We start from the raw sequence: 23,817 nt of genomic DNA on the forward strand, positions 1-23,817 counted from the left end.
CTTCATGGACCACAATTCCTTGGGGTAACACGCTGGTAGGACGAGCAGAGTGCGGCCAATTGGATTTTTGATTGTATTAAGGCTCCCTTGAGCCGATTGGGCTGACGAGCCCTGGACCAGCACCTGCGCGCCATGAGTGGTACTTTACCTGAGAATACATTTTTGGCAGTCTACGCGGCAACCCCACACACATACCTACTCCCTGCTGACGAGAGGCAACTACCTCGAAACACGTGTCCAGGGATGGCTAACGCGACACTTACTTTCACTTAAAACTTTGGCACAGGCGTATTCGCCGTCGCCACTTCATGGACCACAATTCCTTGGGGTAACACGCTGGTAGGACGAGCAGAGTGCAGCCAATCGGATTTTTGATTGTATTAAGGCTCCCTTGAGCCGATTGGGCTGACGAGCCCTGGACCAGCACCTGCGCGCCATGAGTGGTACTTTACCTGAGAATACTTTTTTGTCAATCTACGCGGCAACCCCACACACATACCTACTCCCTGCTGACGAGAGGCAAATACCTCGAAACACGTGTCCAGGGATGGCTAACGCGACACTTACTTTCACTTAAAACTTTGGCACAGGCGTATTCGCCTTCGCCACTTCATGGACCACAATTCCTTGGGGTAACACGCTGGTAGGACGAGCAGAGTGCGGCCAATCGGATTTTTGATTGTATTAAGGCTCCCTTGAGCCGATTGGGCTGACGAGCCCTGGACCAGCACCTGCGCGCCATGAGTGGTACTTTACCTGAGAATACTTTTTTGGCAGTCTACGCGGCAACCCCACACATATACCTACTCCCTGCTGACGAGAGGCAACTACCTCGAAACACGTGTCCAGGGATGGCTAACGCGACACTTACTTTCACTTAAAACTTTGGCACAGGCGTATTCGCCGTCGCCACTTCATGGACCACAGTTCCTTGGGGTAACACGCTGGTAGGACGAGCAGAGTGCGGCCAATCGGATTTTTGATTGTATTAAGGCTCCCTTGAGCCGATTGGGCTGACGAGCCCTGGACCAGCACCTGCGCGCCATGAGTGGTACTTTACCTGAGAATACTTTTTTGACAGTCTACGCGGCAACCCCACACACATACCTACTCCCTGCTGACGAGAGGCAACTACCTCGAAACACGTGTCCAGGGATGGCTAACGCGACACTTACTTTCACTTAAAACTTTGGCACAGGCGTATTTGCCGTCGTCACTCCATGGACCACAATTCCTTGGGGTAACACGCTGGTAGGACGAGCAGAGTGCGGCCAATCGGATTTTTGATTGTATTAAGGCTCCCTTGAGCCGATTGGGCTGACGAGCCCTGGACCAGCACCTGCGCGCCATGAGTGGTACTTTACCTGAGAATACTTTTTTGGCAGTCTACGCGGCAACCCCACACACATATCTACTCCCTGCTGACAAAAGGCAACTACCTCGAAACACGTGTCCAGGGATGGCTAACGCGACACTTACTTTCACTTAAAACTTTGGCACAGGCGTATTCGCCGTCGCCACTTCATGGACCACAATTCCTTGGGGTAATACGCTGGTAAGATGAGCAGAGTACGGCCAATCGGATTTTTGATTGTATTAAGGCTCCCTTGAGCCGATTGGGCTGACGAGCCCTGGACCAGCACCTGCGCACCATGAGTGGTACTTTACCTGAGAATACTTTTTTGGCAGTCTACGCGGCAACCCCACACACATACCTACTCCCTGCTGACGAGAGGCAACTACCTCGAAACACGTGTCCAGGGATGGCTAACGCGACACTTACTTTCACTTAAAACTTTGGCACAGGCGTATTCGCCGTCGCCACTTCATGGACCACAATTCCTTGGGGTAACACGCTGGTAGGACGAGCAGAGTGCTGCCAATCGGATTTTTGATTGTATTAAGGCTCCCTTGAGCCGATTGGGCTGACGAGCCCTGGACCAGCACCTGCGCGCCATGAGTGGTACTTTACCTGAGAATACTTTTTTGGAAGTCTACGCGGCAACCCCACACACATACCTACTCCCTGCTGACGAGAGGCAACTACCTCGAAACACGTGTCCAGGGATGGCTAACGCGACACTTACTTTCACTTAAAACTTTGGCACAGGCGTATTCGCCGTCGCCACTTCATGGACCACAATTCCTTGGGGTAACACGCTGGTAGGACGAGCAGAGTGCAGCCAATCGGATTTTTGATTGTATTAAGGCTCCCTTGAGCCGATTGGGCTGACGAGCCCTGGACCAGCACCTGCGCGCCATGAGTGGTACTTTACCTGAGAATACTTTTTTGTCAGTCTCCGCGGCAACCCCACACACATACTTACTCCCTGCTGACGAGAGGCAAATACCTCGAAACACGTGTCCAGGGATAGCTAACGCGACACTTACTTTCACTTAAAACTTTGGCACAGGCGTATTCGCCGTCGCCACTTCATGGACCACAATTCCTTGGGGTAACACGCTGGTAGGATGAGCAGAGTGCGGCCAATCGGATTTTTGATTGTATTAAGGCTCCCTTGAGCCGATTGGGCTGACGAGCCCTGGACCAGCACCTGCGTGCCATGAGTGGTACTTTACCTGAGAATACTTTTTTGGCAGTCTACGCGGCAACCCCACACAGATACCTACTCCCTGCTGACGAGAGGCAACTACCTCGAAACACGTGTCCAGGGATGGCTAACGCGACATTTACTTTCACTTAAAACTTTGGCACAGGCGTATTCGCCGTCGCCACTTCATGGACCACAATTCCTTGGGGTAACATGCTGGTAGGATGAGCAGAGTACGGCCAATCGGATTTTTGATTGTATTAAGGCTCCCTTGAGCCGATTGGGCTGACGAGCCCTGGACCAGCACCTGCGCGCCATGAGTGGTAATTTACCAGAGAATACTTTTTTGGCAGTCTACGCGGCAAACCCACACACATACCTACTCCCTGCTGACGAGAGGCAACTACCTCGAAACATGTGTCCAGGGATGGCTAACGCGACACTTACTTTCACTTAAAACTTTGGCACAGGAGTATTCGCCGTCGCCACTTCATGGACCACAATTCCTTGGGGTAACACGCTGGTAGGACGAGCAGAGTGCGGCCAATCAGATTTTTGATTGTATTAAGGCTCCCTTGAGCCAATTGGGCTAGCGAGCCCTGGACCAGCACCTGCGCGCCATGAGTGGTACTTTACCTGAGAATACTTTTTTGGCAGTCTACGCGGCAACCCCACACACATACCTACTCCCTGCTGACGAGAGGCAACTACCTCGAAACACGTGTCCAGGGATGGCTAACGCGACACTTACTTTCACTTAAAACTTTGGCACTGGAGTATTCGCCGTCGCCACTTCATGGACCACAATTCCTTGGGGTAACACGCTGGTATGACGAGCAGAGTGCGGCCAATCGGATTTTTTATTGTATTAAGGCTCCCTTGAGCCGATTGGGCTGACGAGCCCTGGACCAGCACCTACGCGCCATGAGTGGTACTTTACCTGAGAATACTTTTTTGGCAGTCTACGCGGCAACCCCACACACATACCTATTCCCTGCTGACGAGAGGCAACTACCTCGAAACACGTGTCCAGGGATGGCTAACGCGACACTTACTTTCACTTAAAACTTTGGCACAGGCGTATTCGCCGTCGCCACTTCATGGACCACAGTTCCTTGTGGTAACACGCTGGTAGGATGAGCAGAGTGCGGCCAATCGGATTTTTGATTGTATTAAGGCTCCCTTGAGCCGATTGGGCTGACGAGCCCTGGACCAGCACCTGTGCGCCATGAGTGGTACTTTACCTGAGAATACTTTTTTGACAGTCTACGCGGCAACCCCACACACATACCTACTCCCTGCTGACGAGAGGCAACTACCTCGAAACACATGTCCAGGGATGGCTAACGCGACACTTACTTTCACTTAAAAATTTGGCACAGGCGTATTCGCCGTCGCCACTTCATGGACCACAATCCTTGGGGTAACACGCTGGTAGGACGAGCAGAGTGCGGCCAATCCGATTTTTGATTGTATTAAGGCTCCCTTGAGCCGATTGGGCTGACGAGCCCTGGACCAGCACCTGCGCGCCATGAGTGGTACTTTACCTGAGAATACTTTTTTGGCAGTCTACGCGGCAACCCCACACACATACCTACTCCCTGCTGACAAGAGGCAACTACCTCGAAACACGTGTCCAGGGATGGCTAACGCGACATTTACTTTCACTTAAAACTTTGGCACAGGCGTATTCGCCGTCGCCACTTCATGGTCCACAATTCCTTGGGGTAACATGCTGGTAGGATGAGCAGAGTACGGCCAATCGGATTTTTGATTGTATTAAGGCTCCCTTGAGCCGATTGGGCTGACGAGCCCTGGACCAGCACCTGCGCGCCATGAGTGGTAATTTACCTGAGAATACTTTTTTGGCAGTCTACGCGGCAAACCCACACACATACCTACTCCCTGCTGACGAGAGGCAACTACCTCGAAACATGTGTCCGGGGATGGCTAACGCGACACTTACTTTCACTTAAAACTTTGGCACAGGAGTATTCGCCGTCGCCACTTCATGGACCACAATTCCTTGGGGTAACACGCTGGTAGGACGAGCAGAGTGCGGCCAATCAGATTTTTGATTGTATTAAGGCTCCCTTGAGCCAATTGGGCTAGCGAGCCCTGGACCAGCACCTGCGCGCCATGAGTGGTACTTTACCTGAGAATACTTTTTTGGCAGTCTACGCGGCAACCCCACACACATACCTACTCCCTGCTGACGAGAGGCAACTACCTCGAAACACGTGTCCAGGGATGGCTAACGCGACACTTACTTTCACTTAAAACTTTGGCACTGGAGTATTCGCCGTCGCCACTTCATGGACCACAATTCCTTGGGGTAACACGCTGGTATGACGAGCAGAGTGCGGCCAATCGGATTTTTTATTGTATTAAGGCTCCCTTGAGCCGATTGGGCTGACGAGCCCTGGACCAGCACCTGCGCGCCATGAGTGGTACTTTACCTGAGAATACTTTTTTGGCAGTCTACGCGGCAACCCCACACACATACCTATTCCCTGCTGACGAGAGGCAACTACCTCGAAACACGTGTCCAGGGATGGCTAACGCGACACTTACTTTCACTTAAAACTTTGGCACAGGCGTATTCGCCGTCGCCACTTCATGGACCACAGTTCCTTGGGGTAACACGCTGGTAGGATGAGCAGAGTGCGGCCAATCGGATTTTTGATTGTATTAAGGCTCCCTTGAGCCGATTGGGCTGACGAGCCCTGGACCAGCACCTGTGCGCCATGAGTGGTACTTTACCTGAGAATGCTTTTTTGACAGTCTACGCGGCAACCCCACACACATACCTACTCCCTGCTGACGAGAGGCAACTACCTCAAAACACGTGTCCAGGGATGGCTAACGCGACACTTACTTTCACTTAAAACTTTGGCACAGGCGTATTCGCCGTCGCCACTTCATGGACCACAATCCTTGGGGTAACACGCTGGTAGGACGAGCAGAGTGCGGCCAATCCGATTTTTGATTGTATTAAGGCTCCCTTGAGCCGATTGGGCTGACGAGCCCTGGACCAGCACCTGCGCGCCATGAGTGGTACTTTACCTGAGAATACTTTTTTGGCAGTCTACGCGGCAACCCCACACACATACCTACTCCCTGCTGACAAGAGGCAACTACCTCGAAACACGTGTCCGGGGATGGCTAACGCGACACTTACTTTCACTTAAAACTTTGGCACAGGCGTATTCGCCGTCGCCACTTCATGGACCACAATTCCTTGGCGTAACACGCTGGTAGGACGAGCAGAGTGCGGCCAATTGGAGTTTTTGATTGTATTAAGGCTCCCTTGAGCCGATTGGGCTGACGAGCCCTGGACCAGCACCTGCGCGCCATGAGTGGTACTTTACCTGAGAATACATTTTTGGCAGTCTACGCGGCAACCCCACACACATACCTACTCCCTGCTGATGAGAGGCAACTACCTCGAAACACGTGTCCAGGGATGGCTAACGCGACACTTGCTTTCACTTAAAACTTTGGCACAGGCGTATTCGCCGTCGCCACTTCATGGACCACAATTCCTTGGGGTAACACGCTGGTAGGACGAGCAGAGTGCAGCCAATCGGATTTTTGATTGTATTAAGGCTCCCTTGAGCCGATTGGGCTGACGAGCCCTGGACCAGCACCTGCGCGCCATGAGTGGTACTTTACCTGAGAATACTTTTTTGTCAGTCTACGCGGCAACCCCACACACATACCTACTCCCTGCTGACGAGAGGCAAATACCTCGAAACACGTGTCCAGGGATAGCTAACGCGACACTTACTTTCACTTAAAACTTTGGCACAGGCGTATTCGCCGTCGCCACTTCATGGACCACAATTCCTTGGGGTAACACGCTGGTAGGACGAGCAGAGTGCGGCCAATCGGATTTTTGATTGTATTAAGGCTCCCATGAGCCGATTGGGCTGACGAGCCCTGGACCAGCACCTGCGTGCCATGAGTGGTACTTTACCTGAGAATACTTTTTTGGCAGTTTACGCGGCAACCCCACACACATACCTACTCCCTGCTGACGAGAGGCAACTACCTCGAAACACGTGTCCAGGGATGGCTAACGCGACATTTACTTTCACTTAAAACTTTGGCACAGGCGTATTCGCCGTCGCCACTTCATGGACCACAATTCCTTGGGGTAACATGCTGGTAGGATGAGCAGAGTACGGCCAATCGGATTTTTGATTGTATTAAGGCTCCCTTGAGCCGATTGGGCTGACGAGCCCTGGACCAGCACCTGCGCGCCATGAGTGGTAATTTACCTGAGAATACTTTTTTGGCAGTCTACGCGGCAAACCCACACACATACCTACTCCCTGCTGACGAGAGGCAACTACCTCGAAACATGTGTCCAGGGATGGCTAACGCGACACTTAGTTTCACTTAAAACTTTGGCACAGGAGTATTCGCCGTCGCCACTTCATGGACCACAATTCCTTGGGGTAACACGCTGGTAGGACGAGCAGAGTGCGGCCAATCAGATTTTTGATTGTATTAAGGCTCCCTTGAGCCGATTGGGCTAGCGAGCCCTGGACCAGCACCTGCGCGCCATGAGTGGTACTTTACCTGAGAATACTTTTTTGGCAGTCTACGCGGCAACCCCACACACATACCTACTCCCTGCTGACGAGAGGCAACTACCTCGAAACACGTGTCCAGGGATGGCTAACGCGACACTTACTTTCACTTAAAACTTTGGCACTGGAGTATTCGCCGTCGCCACTTCATGGACCACAATTCCTTGGGGTAACACGCTGGTAGGACGAGCAGAGTGCGGCCAATCGGATTTTTTATTGTATTAAGGCTCCCTTGAGCCGATTGGGCTGACGAGCCCTGGACCAGCACCTGCGCGCCATGAGTGGTACTTTACCTGAGAATACTTTTTTGGCAGTCTACGTGGCAACCCCACACACATACCTATTCCCTGCTGACGAGAGGCAACTACCTCGAAACACGTGTCCAGGGATGGCTAACGCGACACTTACTTTCACTTAAAACTTTGGCACAGGCGTATTCGCCGTCGCCACTTCATGGACCACAGTTCCTTGGGGTAACACGCTGGTAGGACTAGCAGAGTGCGGCCAATCGGATTTTTGATTGTATTAAGGCTCCCTTGAGCCGATTGAGCTGACGAGCCCTGGACCAGCACCTGCGCGCCATGAGTGGTACTTTACCTGAGAATACTTTTTTGGCAGTCTACGCGGCAACCCCACACACATACCTACTCCCTGCTGACGAGAGGCAACTACCTCGAAACACGTGTCCAGGGATGGCTAACGCGACACTTACTTTCACTTAAAACTTTGGCACAGGCGTATTTGCCGTCGTCACTCCATGGACCACAATTCCTTGGGGTAACACGCTGGTAGGGCGAGCAGAGTGCGGCCAATCGGATTTTTGATTGTATTAAGGCTCCCTTGAGCCGATTGGGCTGACGAGCCCTGGACCAGCACCTGCGCGCCATGAGTGGTACTTTACCTGAGAATACTTTTTTGGCAGTCTACGCGGCAACCCCACACACATATCTACTCCCTGCTGACGAAAGGCAACTACCTCGAAACACGTGTCCAGGGATGGCTAACGCGACACTTACTTTCACTTAAAACTTTGGCACAGGCGTATTCGCCATCGCCACTTCATGGACAACAATTCCTTGGGGTAATACGCTGGTAGGATGAGCAGAGTACGGCCAATCGGATTTTTGATTGTATTAAGGCTCCCTTGAGCCGATTGGGCTGACGAGCCCTGGACCAGCACCTGCGCGCCATGAGTGGTACTTTACCTGAGAATACTTTTTTGGCAGTCTACGCGGCAACCCCACACACATACCTACTCCCTGCTGACGAGAGGCAACTACCTCGAAACACGTGTCCAGGGATGGCTAACGCGACACTTACTTTCACTTAAAACTTTGGCACAGGCGTATTCGCCGTCGCCACATCATGGACCACAATTCCTTGGGGTAACACGCTGGTAGGACGAGCAGAGTGCGGCCAATCGGATTTTTGATTGTATTAAGGCTCCCTTGAGCCGATTGGGCTGACGAGCCCTGGACCAGCACCTGCGCGCCATGAGTGGTACTTTACCTGAGAAAACTTTTTTGGCAGTCTACGCGGCAACCCCACACATATACCTACTCCCTGCTGACGAGAGGCAACTACCTCGAAACACGTGTCCAGGGATGGCTAACGCGACACTTACTTTCACTTAAAACTTTGGCACAGGCGTATTCGCCGTCGCCACTTCATGGACCACAATTCCTTGGGGTAACACGCTGGTAGGACGAGCAGAGTGCAGCCAATCAGATTTTTGATTGTATTAAGGCTCCCTTGAGCCGATTGGGCTGACGAGCCCTGGACCAGCACCTGCGCGCCATGAGTGGTACTTTACCTGAGAATACTTTTTTGTCAGTCTACGTGGCAACCCCACACACATACCTACTCCCTGCTGACGAGAGGCAAATACCTCGAAACACGTGTCCAGGGATGGCTAACGCGACACTTACTTTCACTTAAAACTTTGGCACAGGCGTATTCGCCGTCGCCACTTCATGGACCACAATTCCTTGGGGTAACACGCTGGTAGGACGAGCAGAGTGCGGCCAATCGGATTTTTGATTGTATTAAGGCTCCCTTGAGCCGATTGGGCTGACGAGCCCTGGACCAGCACCTGTGTGCCATGAGTGGTACTTTACCTGAGAATACTTTTTTGGCAGTCTACGCGGCAACCCCACACACATACCTACTCCCTGCTGACGAGAGGCAACTACCTCGAAACACGTGTCCAGGGATGGCTAACGCGACATTTACTTTCACTTAAAACTTTGGCACAGGCGTATTCGCCGTCGCCACTTCATGGACCACAATTCCTTGGGGTAACACGCTGGTAGGACGAGCAGAGTGCGGCCAATCGGATTTTTGATTGTATTAAGGCTCCCTTGAGCCGATTGGGCTGACGAGCCCTGGACCAGCACCTGCGCGCCATGAGTGGTACTTTACCTGAGAATACTTTTTTGGCAGTCTACGCGGCAACCCCACACACATACCTACTCCCTGCTGATGAGAGGCAACTACCTCGAAACACGTGTCCAGGGATGGCTAACGCAACACTTACTTTCACTTAAAATTTTGGCACAGGAGTATTCGCCGTCGCCACTTCATAGACCACAATTCCTTGGGGTAACACGCTGGTAGGACGAGCAGAGTGCGGCCAATCGGATTTTTGATTGTATTAAGGCTCCCTTGAGCCGATTGGGCTGATGAGCCCTGGACCAGCACCTGCGCGCCACGAGTGGTACTTTACCTGAGAATACTTTTTTGGCAGTCTACGTGGCAACCCCACACACATACCTACTCCCTGCTGACGAGAGGCAACTACCTCGAAACACGTGTCCAGGGATGGCGAACGCAACACTTACTTTCACTTAAAACTTTGGCACAGGAGTATTCGCCGTCGCCACTTCATGGACCACAATTCCTTGGGGTAACACGCTGGTAGGACGAGCAGAGTGCGTCCAATCGGATTTTTGATTGTATTAAGGCTCTCTTGAGCCGATTGGGCTGACGAGCCCTGGACCAGCACCTGCGCGCCATGAGTGGTACTTTACCTGAGAATACTTTTTTGGCAGTCTACGCGGCAACCCCACACACATACCTACTCCCTGCTGACGAGAGGCAACTACCTCGAAACACGTGTCCAGGGATGGCTAACGCGACACTTACTTTCACTTAAAACTTTGGCACAGGCGTATTCGCCGTCGCCACTTCATGGACCACAATTCCTTGGGGTAACACGCTGGTAGGACGAGCAGAGTGCAGCCAATCAGATTTTTGATTGTATTAAGGCTCCCTTGAGCCGATTGGGCTGACGAGCCCTGGACCAGCACCTGCGCGCCATGAGTGGTACTTTACCTGAGAATACTTTTTTGTCAGTCTACGCGGCAACCCCACACACATACCTACTCCCTGCTGACGAGAGGCAAATACCTCGAAACACGTGTCCAGGGATGGCTAACGCGACACTTACTTTCACTTAAAACTTTGGCACAGGCGTATTCGCCGTCGCCACTTCATGGACCACAATTCCTTGGGGTAACACGCTGGTAGGACGAGCAGAGTGCGGCCAATCGGATTTTTGATTGTATTAAGGCTCCCTTGAGCCGATTGGGCTGACGAGCCCTGGACCAGCACCTGCGTGCCATGAGTGGTACTTTACCTGAGAATACTTTTTTGGCAGTCTACGCGGCAACCCCACACACATACCTACTCCCTGCTGACGAGAGGCAACTACCTCGAAACACGTGTCCAGGGATGGCTAACGCGACATTTACTTTCACTTAAAACTTTGGCACAGGCGTATTCGCCGTCGCCACTTCATGGACCACAATTCCTTGGGGTAACACGCTGGTAGGACGAGCAGAGTGCGGCCAATCGGATTTTTGATTGTATTAAGGCTCCCTTGAGCCGATTGGGCTGACGAGCCCTGGAACAGCACCTGCGCGCCATGAGTGGTACTTTACCTGAGAATACTTTTTTGGCAGTCTACGCGGCAACCCCACACACATACCTACTCCCTGCTGACGAGAGGCAACTACCTCGAAACACGTGTCCAGGGATGGCTAACGCGACACTTACTTTCACTTAAAACTTTGGCACAGGCGTATTCGCCGTCGCCACTTCATGGACCACAATTCCTTGGGGTAACACGCTGGTAGGTCGAGCAGAGTGCGGCCAATCGGATTTTTGATTGTATTAAGGCTCCCTTGAGCCGATTGGGCTGACGAGCCCTGGACCAGCACCTGCGCGCCATGAGTGGTACTTTACCTAAGAATACTTTTTTGGCAGTCTACGCGGCAACCCCACACACATACCTACTCCCTGCTGACGAGAGGCAACTACCTCGAAACACGTGTCCAGGGATGGCTAACGCAACACTTACTTTCACTTAAAACTTTGGCACTGGAGTATTCGCCGTCGCGACTTCATGGACCACAATTCCTTGGGGTAACACGCTGGTAGGACGAGCAGAGTGCGGCCAATCGGAATTTTGATTGTATTAAGGCTCCCTTGAGCCGATTGGGCTGACGAGCCCTGGACCAGCACCTGCGCGCCATGAGTGGTACTTTACCTGATAATACTTTTTTTGCAGTCTACGCGGCAACCCCACACACATACCTACTCCCTGCTGACGAGAGGCAACTACCTCGAAATACGTGTCCAAGGATGGCTAACGCAACACTTACTTTCACTTAAAACATTGGCACTGGCGTATTCGCCGTCGCCACTTCATGGACCACAATTCCGTGGGGTAACACGCTGGTAGGACGAGCAGAGTGCGGCCAATCGGATTATTTATTGTATTAAGGCTCCCTTGAGCCGATTGGGCTGACGAGCCCTGGACCAGCACCTGCGCGCCATGAGTGCTACTTTACCTGAGAATACTTTTTTGGCAGTCTACGCGGCAACCCCACACACATACCTACTCCCTGCTGACGAGAGGCAACTACCTCGAAACACGTGTCCAGGGATGGCTAACGCAACACTTACTTTCACTTAAAACTTTGGCACAGGCGTATTCGCCGTCGCCACTTCATGGACCACAATTCCTTGGGTAACACGCTGGTAGGACGAGCAGAGTGCGGCCAATCGGATTTTTTATTGTATTAAGGCTCCCTTGAGCCGATTGGGCTGACGAGCCCTGGACCAGCACCTGCGCGCCATGAGTGGTACTTTACCTGAGAATACTTTTTTGGCAGTCTACGGGGCAACCCCACACACATACCTACTCCCTGCTTACGAGAGGCAACTACCTCGAAACACGTGTCCAGGGATGGCTAACGCGACACTTACTTTCACTTAGAACTTTGGCACAGGCGTATTCGCCGTCGCCACTTCATGGACCACAGTTCCTTGGGGTAACACGCTGGTAGGACGAGCAGAGTGCGGCCAATCGGATTTTTGATTGTATTAAGGCTCCCTTGAGCCGATTGGGCTGACGAGCCCTGGACCAGCACCTGCGCGCCATGAGTGGTGCTTTACCTGAGAATACTTTTTTGGCAGTCTACGCGGCAACCCCACACACATATCTACTCCCTGCTGACGAAAGGCAACTACCTCGAAACACGTGTCCAGGGATGGCTAACGCGACACTTACTTTCACTTAAAACTTTGGCACAGGCGTATTCGCCGTCGCCACTTCATGGACCACAATTCCTTGGGGTAATACGCTGGTAGGATGAGCAGAGTACGGCCAATCGGATTTTTGATTGTATTAAGGCTCCCTTGAGCCGATTGGGCTGACGAGCCCTGGACCAGCACCTGCGCGCCATGAGTGGTACTTTACCTGAGAATACTTTTTTGGCAGTCTACGCGGCAACCCCACACACATACCTACTCCCTGCTGACGAGAGGCAACTACCTCGAAACACGTGTCCAGGGATGGCTAACGCGACACTTACTTTCACTTAAAACTTTGGCACAGGCGTATTCGCCGTCGCCACTTCATGGACCACAATTCCTTTGGGTAACACGCTGGTAGGTCGAGCAGAGTGCGGCCAATCGGATTTTTGATTGTATTAAGGCTCCCTTGAGCCGATTGGGCTGACGAGCCCTGGACCAGCACCTGCGCGCCATGAGTGGTACTTTACCTAAGAATACTTTTTTGGCAGTCTACGCGGCAACCCCACACACATACCTACTCCCTGCTGACGAGAGGCAACTACCTCGAAACACGTGTCCAGGGATGGCTAACGCAACACTTACTTTCACTTAAAACTTTGGCACTGGAGTATTCGCCGTCGCGACTTCATGGACCACAATTCCTTGGGGTAACACGCTGGTAGGACGAGCAGAGTGCGGCCAATCGGATTTTTGATTGTATTAAGGCTCCCTTGAGCCGATTGGGCTGACGAGCCCTAGACCAGCACCTGCGCGCCATGAGTGGTACTTTACCTGATAATACTTTTTTGGCAGTCTACGCGGCAACCCCACACACATACCTACTCCCTGCTGACGAGAGGCAACTACCTCGAAACACGTGTCCAGGGATGGCTAACGCGACACTTACTTTCACTTAAAACTTTGGCACAGGCGTATTCGCCGTCGCCACTTCATGGACCACAATTCCTTGGGGTAACACGCTGGTAGAACGAGCAGAGTGCGGCCAATCGGATTTTTTATTGTATTAAGGCTCCCTTGAGCCGATTGGGCTGACGAGCCCTGGACCAGCACCTGCGCGCCATGAGTGGTACTTTACCTGAGAATACTTTTTTGGCAGTCTACGCGGCAACCCCACACACATACCTACTCCCTGCTGACGAGAGGCAACTACCTCGAAACACGTGTCCAGGGATGGCTAAAGCGACACTTACTTTCACTTAAAACTTTGGCACAGGCGTATTCGCCGTCGCCACTTCATGGACCACAGTTCCTTGGGGTAACACGCTGGTAGGACGAGCAGAGTGCGGCCAATCGGATTTTTGATTGTATTAAGGCTCCCTTGAGCCGATTGGGCTGACGAGCCCTGGACCAGCACCTGCGTGCCATGAGTGGTACTTTACCTGAGAATACTTTTTTGACAGTCTACGCGGCAACCCCACACACATACCTACTCCCTGCTGACGAGAGGCAACTACCTCGAAACACGTGTCCAGGGATGGCTAACGCGACACTTACTTTCACTTAAAACTTTGGCACAGGCGTATTTGCCGTCGTCACTCCATGGACCACAATTCCTTGGGGTAACACGCTGGTAGGACGAGCAGAGTGCGGCCAATCGGATTTTTGATTGTATTAAGGCTCCCTTGAGCCGATTGGGCTGACGAGCCCTGGACCAGCACCTGCGCGCCATGAGTGGTACTTTACCTGAGAATACTTTTTTGGCAGTCTACGCGGCAACCCCACACACATATCTACTCCCTGCTGACGAAAGGCAACTACCTCGAAACACGTGTCCAGGGATGGCTAACGCGACACTTACTTTCACTTAAAACTTTGGCACAGGCGTATTCGCCGTCGCCACTTCATGGACCACAATTCCGTGGGGTAATACGCTGGTAGGATGAGCAGAGTACGGCCAATCGGATTTTTGATTGTATTAAGGCTCCCTTGAGCCGATTGGGCTGACGAGCCCTGGACCAGCACCTGCGCGCCATGAGTGGTACTTTACAAGAGAATACTTTTTTGGCAGTCTACGCGGCAACCCCACACACATACCTACTCCCTGCTGACGAGAGGCAACTACCTCGAAACACGTGTCCAGGGATGGCTAACGCGACACTTACTTTCACTTAAAACTTTGGCACAGGCGTATTCGCCGTCGCCACTTCATGGACCACAATTCCTTGGGGTAACACGCTGGTAGGACGAGCAGAGTGCGGCCAATCGGATTTTTGATTGTATTAAGGCTCCCTTGAGCCGATTGGGCTGACGAGCCCTGGACCAGCACCTGCGCGCCATGAGTGGTACTTTACCTGAGAATACTTTTTTGGCAGTCTACGCGGCAACCCCACACACATACCTACTCCCTGCTGACGAGAGGCAACTACCTCGAAACACATGTCCAGGGATGGCTAACGCGACACTTACTTTCACTTAAAACTTTGGCACAGGCGTATTCGCCGTCGCCACTTCATGGACCACAATTCCTTGGGGTAACACGCTGGTAGGACGAGCAGAGTACAGCCAATCGGATTTTTGATTGTATTAAGGCTCCTTTGAGCCGATTGGGCTGACGAGCCCTGGACCAGCACCTGCGCGCCATGAGTGGTACTTTACCTGAGAATACTTTTTTGTCAGTCTACGCGGCAACCCCACACACATACCTACTCCCTGCTGACGAGAGGCAAATACCTCGAAACACGTGTCCAGGGATGGCTAACGCGACACTTACTTTCACTTAAAACTTTGGCACAGGCGTATTCGCCATCGCCACTTCATGGACCACAATTCCTTGGGGTAACACGCTGGTAGGACGAGCAGAGTGCGGCCAATCGGATTTTTGATTGTATTAAGGCTCCCTTGAGCCGATTGGGCTGACGAGCCCTGGACCAGCACCTGCGTGCCATGAGTGGTACTTTACCTGAGAATACTTTTTTGGCAGTCTACGCGGCAACCCCACACACATACCTACTCCCTGCTGACGAGAGGCAACTACCTCGAAACACGTGTCCAGGGATGGCTAACGCAACACTTACTTTCACTTAAAATTTTGGCACAGGAGTATTCGCCGTCGCCACTTCATAGACCACAATTCCTTGGGGTAACACGCTGGTAGGACGAGCAGAGTGCGGCCAATCGGATTTTTGATTGTATTAAGGCTCCCTTGAGCCGATTGGGCTGATGAGCCCTGGACCAGCACCTGCGCACCACGAGTGGTACTTTACCTGAGAATACTTTTTTGGCAGTCTACGCGGCAACTCCACACACATACCTACTCCCTGCTGACGAGAGGCAACTACCTCGAAACACGTGTCCAGGGATGGCTAACGCGACACTTACTTTCACTTAAAAGTTTGGCACAGGCGTATTCGCCGTCGGCACTTCATGGACCACAATTCCTTGGGGTAACACGCTGGTAGGACGAGCAGAGTGCGGCCAATCCGATTTTTGATTGTATTAAGGCTCCCTTGAGCTGATTGGGCTGACGAGCCCTGGACCAGCACCTGCGCGCCATGAGTGGTACTTTACCTGAGAATACTTTTTTGGCAGTCTACGCGGCAACCCCACACACATACCTACTCCCTGCTGACGAGAGGCAACTACCTCGAAACACATGTCCGGGGATGGCTAACGCGACACTTATTTTCACTTAAAACTTTGGCACAGGCGTATTCGCTGTCGCCACTTCATGGACCACAATTCCTTGGGGTAACACACTGGTACGACGAGCAGAGTGCGGCCAATTGGATTTTTGATTGTATTAAGGCTCCCTTGAGCCGATTGGGCAGACGAGCCCTGGACCAGCACCTGCGCGCCATGAGTGGTACTTTACCTGAGAATACTTTTTTGGCAGTCTACGCGGCAACCCCACACACATACCTACTCCCTGCTGACGAGAGGCAACTACCTCGAAACACGTGTCCAGGGATGGCTAACGCGACACTTACTTTCACTTAAAACTTGGGCACAGGCGTATTCGCCGTCGCCACTTCATGGACCACAATTCCTTGGGGTAACACGCTGGTAGGACGAGCAGAGTGCAGCCAATCGGATTTTTGATTGTATTAATGCTCCCTTGAGCCGATTGGGCTGACGAGCCCTGGACCAGCACCTGCGCGCCATGAGTGGTACTTTACCTGAGAATACTTTTTTGTCAGTCTACGCGGCAACCCCACACACATACCTACTCCTTGCTGACGAGAGGCAAATACCTCGAAACACGTGTCCAGGGATGGCTAACGCGACACTTACTTTCACTTAAAACTTTGGCACAGGCGTATTCGCCGTCGCCACTTCATGGACCACAATTCCTTGGGGTAACACGCTGGTAGGACGAGCAGAGTGCGGCCAATCGGATTTTTGATTGTATTAAGGCTCCCTTGAGCCGATTGGGCTGACGAGCCCTGGACCAGCACCTGCGCGCCATGAGTGGTACTTTACCTGATAATACTTTTTTGGCAGTCTACGCGGCAACCCCACACACATACCTACTCCCTGCTGACGAGAGGCAACTACCTCGAAACACATGTCCAGGGATGGCTAACGCGACACTTACTTTCACTTAAAATTTTGGCACAGGCGTATTCGCCGTCGCCACTTCATGGACCACAATTCCTTGGGGTAACACGCTGGTAGAACGAGCAGAGTGCGGCCAATCGGATTTTTGTTTGTATTAAGGCTCCCTTGAGCCGATTGGGCTGACGAGCCCTGGACCAGCACCTACGAGCCATGAGTGGTACTTTACCTGAGAATACTTTTTTGGCAGTCTACGCGGCAACCCCACACACATACCTACTCCCTGCTGACGAGAGGCAACTACCTCGAAACACGTGTCCAGGGATGGCTAACGCGACACTTACTTTCACTTAAAACTTTGGCACAGGCGTATTCGCCGTCGCCACTTCATGGACCACAATTCCTTGGGGTAACATGCTGGTAGGACGAGCAGAGTGCGGCCAATCGGATTTTTGATTGTATTAAGGCTCAATTGAGCCAATTGGGCTGACGAGCCCTGGACCAGCACCTGCGCGCCATGAGTGGTACTTTATCTGAGAATACGTTTTTGGCAGTCTACGTGGCAACCCCACACACATACCTACTCCCTGCTGACGAGAGGCAACTACCTCGAAACACGTGTCCAGGGATTTCTAACGCAACACTTACTTTCACTTAAAACTTTGGCACAGGAGTATTCGCCGTCGCCACTTCATAGACCACAATTCCTTGGGGTAACACGCTGGTAGGACGAGCACAGTGCGGCCAATCGGATTTTTGATTGTATTAAGGCTCCCTTTAGCCGATTGGGCTGATGAGCCCTGGACCAGCACCTGCGCGCCACGAGTGGTACTTTACCTGAGAATACTTTTTTGGGAGTCTACGCGGCAACCCCACACACATACCTACTCCCTGTGTCCAGGGATGGCTAACGCAACACTTACTTTCACTTAAAACTTTGGCACAGGAGTATTCGCCGTCGCCACTTCATGGACCACAATTCCTTGGGGTAACACGCTGGTAGGACGAGCAGAGTGCGTCCAATCGGATTTTTGATTGTATTAAGGCTCCCTTGAGCCGATTGGGCTGACGAGCCCTGGACCAGCACCTGCGCGCCATGAGTGGTACTTTACCTGAGAATACTTTTTTGGCAGTCTACGCGGCAACCCCACACACATACCTACTCCCTGTTGACGAGAGGCAACTACCTCGAAACACGTGTCCAGGGATGGCTAACGCGACACTTACTTTCACTTAAAACTTTGGCACACGCGTATCCGCCGTCGCCACTTCATGGACCACAATTCCTTAGGGTAACACGCTGGTAGGACGAGCAGAGTGCGGCCAATCGGATTTTTGATTGTATTAAGGCTCCCTTGAGCCAATTGGGCTGACAAGCCCTGAACCAGCACCTGCGCGCCATGAGTGGTACTTTACCTGAGAATACTTTTTTGGCAGTCTACGCGGCAACCCCACACACATACCTACTCCCTGCTGATGAGAGGCAACTACCTCGAAACACGTGTCCAGGGATGGCTAACGCGACACTTACTTTCACTTAAAACTTTGGCACAGGCGTATTCGCCGTCGCCACTTCATGGACCACAATTTCTTGGGGTAACACGCTGGTAGGACGAGCAGAGTGCGGCCAATCGGATTTTTGATTGTATTAAGGCTCCCTTGAGCCGATTGGGCTGACGAGCCCCGGACCAGCACCTGCGCGCCATGAGTGGTGCTTTACCTGAGAATACTTTTTTGGCAGTCTACACGGCAACCCCACACACATACCCACTCCCTGCTGATGAGAGGCAACTACCTCCAAATACGTGTCCAAGGATGGCTAACGCAACACTTACTTTCACTTAAAACTTTGGCACAGGCGTATTCGCCGTCGCCACTTCATGGACCACAATTCCTTGGGGTAACACGCTGGTAGGACGAGCAGAGTGCGGCCAATCGGATTTTTTATTGTATTAAGGCTCCCTTGAGCCGATTGGGCTGACGAGCCCTGGACCAGCACCTTCGCGCCATGAGTGGTACTTTACCTGAGAATACTTTTTTGACAGTCTACGCGGCAACCCCACACACATACCTACTCCCTGCTGACGAGAGGCAACTACCTCGAAACACGTGTCCAGGGATGGCTAACACGACACTTACTTTCACTTAAAACTTTGGCACAGGCGTATTTGCCGTCGTCACTCCATGGACCACAATTCCTTGGGGTAACACGCTGGTAGGACGAGCAGAGTGCGGCCAATCAGATTTTTGATTGTATTAAGGCTCCCTTGAGCCGATTGGGCTGACGAGCCCTGGACCAGCACCTGCGCGCCATGAGTGGTACGTTACCTGAGAATACTTTTTTGGCAGTCTACGCGGCAACCCCACACACATATCTACTCCCTGCTGACGAAAGGCAACTACCTCGAAACACGTGTCCAGGGATGGCTAACGCGACACTTACTTTCACTTAAAACTTTGGCACAGGCGTATTCGCCGTTGCCACTTCATGGACCACAATTCCTTGGGGTAATACGCTGGTAGGATGAGCAGAGTGCGTCCAATCGGATTTTTGATTGTATTAAGGCTCCCTTGAGCCGATTGGGCTGACTAGCCCTGGACCAGCACCTGCGCGCCATGAGTGGTACTTTACCTGAGAATACTTTTTTGGCAGTCTACGCGGCAACCCCACACACATACCTACTCCCTGTTGACGAGAGGCAACTACCTTGAAACACGTGTCCAGGGATGGCTAACGCGACACTTACTTTCACTTAAAACTTTGGCACACGCGTATCCGCCGTCGCCACTTCATGGACCACAATTCCTTGGGGTAACACGCTGGTAGGACGAGCAGAGTGCGGCCAATCGGATTTTTGATTGTATTAAGGCTCCCTTGAGCCGATTGGGCTGACGAGCCCTGGACCAGCACCTGCGCGCCATGAGTGGTACTTTACCTGAGAATACTTTTTTGGCAGTCTACGCGGCAACCCCACACACATACCTACTCCCTGCTGACGAGAGGCAACTACCTCGAAATACGTGTCCAAGGATGGCTAACGCAACACTTACTTTCACTTAAAACTTTGGCACAGGCGTATACGCCGTCGCCACTTCATGGACCACAATTACTTGGGGTAACACGCTGGTAGGACGAGCAGAGTGCGGCCAATCGGATTTTTTATTGTATTAAGGCTCCCTTGAGCCGATTGGGCTGACGAGCCCTGGACCAGCACCTGTGCGCCATGAGTGGTACTTTACCTGAGAATACTTTTTTGGCAGTCTACGCGGCAACCCCACACACATACCTACTCCCTGCTGACGAGAGGCAACTACCTCGAAACACGTGTCCAGGGATGGCTAACGCGACACTTACTTTCACTTAAAACTTTGGCACAGGCGTATTCGCCTTCGCCACTTCATGGACCACAGTTCCTTGGGGTAACACGCTGGCAGGACGAGCAGAGTGCGGCCAATCGGATTTTTGATTGTATTAAGGCTCCCTTGAGCCGATTGGGCTGACGAGCCCTGGACCAGCACCTTCGCGCCATGAGTGGTACTTTACCTGAGAATACTTTTTTGACAGTCTACGCGGCAACCCCACACACATACCTACTCCCTGCTGACGAGAGGCAACTACCTCGAAACACGTGTCCAGGGATGGCTAACGCGACACTTACTTTCACTTAAAACTTTGGCACAGGCGTATTCGCCGTCGCCACTTCATGGACCACAATTCCTTGGGGTAATACGCTGGTAGGATGAGCAGAGTACGGCCAATCGGATTTTTGATTGTATTAAGGCTCCCTTGAGCCGATTGGGCTGACGAGCCCTGGACCAGCACCTGCGCGCCATGAGTGGTACTTTACCTGAGAATACTTTTTTGGCAGTCTACGCGGCAACCCCACACACATACCTACTCCCTGCTGACGAGAGGCAACTACCTCGAAACACGTGTCCAGGGATGGCTAACGCGACACTTACTTTCACTTAAAACTTTGGTACAGGCGTATTAGCCGTCGCCACTTCATGGACCACAATTCCTTGGGGTAACACGCTGGTAGGACGAGCAGAGTGCGGCCAATCGGATTTTTGATTGTATTAAGGCTCCCTTGAGCCGATTGGGCTGACGAGCCCTGGACCAGCACCTGCGCGCCATGAGTGGTACTTTACCTGAGAATACTTTTTTGGCAGTCTACGCGGCAACCCCACACACATACCTACTCCCTGCTGACGAGAGGCAACTACCTCGAACATGTGTCCAGGGATGGCTAACGCGACACTTACTTTCACTTAAAAGTTTGGCACAGGCGTATTCGCCGTCGGCACTTCATGGACCACAATTCCTTGGGGTAACACGCTGGTAGGACGAGCAGAGTGCGGCCAATCCGATTTTTGATTGTATTAAGGCTCCCTTGAGCCGATTGGGCTGACGAGCCCTGGACCAGCACCTGCGCGCCATGAGTGGTACTTTACCTGAGAATACTTTTTTGGCAGTCTACGCGGCAACCCCACACACATACCTACTCCCTGCTGACGAGAGGCAACTACCTCGAAACACGTGTCCAAGGATGGCTAACGCAACACTTACTTTCACTTAAAACTTTGGCACAGGCGTATTCGCAGTCGCCACTTCATGGACCACAATTCCTTGGGGTAACACGCTGGTAGGACGAGCAGAGTGCGGCCAATCGGATTTTTTATTGTATTAAGGCTCCCTTGAGCCGATTGGGCTGACGAGCCCTGGACCAGCACCTGCGCGCCATGAGTGCTACTTTACCTGAGAATACTTTTTTTGCAGTCTACGCGGCAACCCCACACACATACCTACTCCCTGCTGACGATAGGCAACTACCCCGAAACACGTGTCCAGGGATGGCTAACGCGACACTTACTTTCACTTAAAACTTTGGCACAGGCGTATTCGCCGTTGCCACTTCATGGACCACAATTCCTTGGGGTAACACGCTGGTAGGACGAGCAGAGTGCGGCCAATCGGATTTTTGATTGTATTAAGGCTCCCTTGAGCCGATTGGGCTGACGAGCCCTGGATCAGCATCTGCGCGCCATGAGTGGTACTTTACCTGAGAATACTTTTTTGGCAGTCTACGCGGCAACCCCACACACATACCTACTCCCTGTTGACGAGAGGCAACTACCTCGAAATACGTGTCCAGGGATGGCTAACGCGACACTTACTTTCACTTAAAACTTTGGCACACGCGTATCCGCCGTCGCCACTTCATGGACCACAATTCCTTGGGGTAACACGCTGGTAGGACGAGCAGAGTGCGGCCAATCGGATTTTTGATTGTATTAAGGCTCCCTTGAGCCGATTGGGCTGACGAGCCCTGGACCAGCACCTGCGCGCCATGAGTGGTACTTTACCTGAGAATACTTTTTTAGCAGTCTACGCGGCAACCCCACACACATACCAACTCCCTGCTGATGAGAGGCAACTACCTCGAAACACGTGTCCAGGGATGGCTAACGCGACACTTACTTTCACTTAAAACTTTGGCACAGGCGTATTCGCCGTCGCCACTTCATGGACCACAATTCCTTGGGGTAACACGCTGGTAGGACGAGCAGAGTGCGGCCAATCGGATTTTTGATTGTATTAAGGCTCCCTTGAGCCGATTGGGCTGACGAGCCCTGGACCAGCACCTGCGCGCCATGAGTGGTACTTTACCTGAGAATACTTTTTTGGCAGTCTACGTGGCAACCCCACACACATACCTACTCCCTGCTGACGAGAGGCAACTACCTCGAAATACGTGTCCAAGGATGGCTAACGCAACACTTACTTTCACTTAAAACTTTGGCACAGGCGTATTCGCCGTCGCCACTTCATGGACCACAATTCCTTGGGGTAACACGCTGGTAGGACGAGCAGAGTGCGGCCAATCGGATTTTTTATTGTATTAAGGCTCCCTTGAGCCGATTGGGCTGACGAGCCCTGGACCAGCACCTGCGCGCCATGAGTGCTACTTTACCTGAGAATATTTTTTTTGCAGTCTACGCGGCAACCCCACACACATACCTACTCCCTGCTGACGAGAGGCAACTACCCCGAAACACGTGTCCAGGGAAGGCTAACGCGACACTTACTTTCACTTAAAACTTTGGCACAGGCGTATTCGCCGTCGCCACTTCATGGACCACAATTCCTTGGGGTAACACGCTGGTAGGACGAGCAGAGTGCGGCCAATCGGATTTTTGATTGTATTAAGGCTCCCTTGAGCCGATTGGGCTGACGAGCCCTGGACCAGCACCTGCGCGCCATGAGTGGTACTTTACCTGATAATACTTTTTTGGCAGTCTACGCGGCAACCCCACACACATACCTACTCCCTGCTGACGAGAGGCAACTACCTCGAAACACATGTCCAGGGATGGCTAACGCGACACTTACTTTCACTTAAAATTTTGGCACAGGCGTATTCGCCGTCGCCACTTCATGGACCACAATTCCTTGGGGTAACACGCTGGTAGAACGAGCAGAGTGCGGCCAATCGGATTTTTGTTTGTATTAAGGCTCCCTTGAGCCGATTGGGCTGACGAGCCCTGGACCAGCACCTACGAGCCATGAG

This window comes from Triturus cristatus, unplaced genomic scaffold, assembly GCF_964204655.1.
Source record: "Triturus cristatus unplaced genomic scaffold, aTriCri1.1 SCAFFOLD_105, whole genome shotgun sequence".
NCBI classification, from domain to species: domain Eukaryota; kingdom Metazoa; phylum Chordata; class Amphibia; order Caudata; family Salamandridae; genus Triturus; species Triturus cristatus.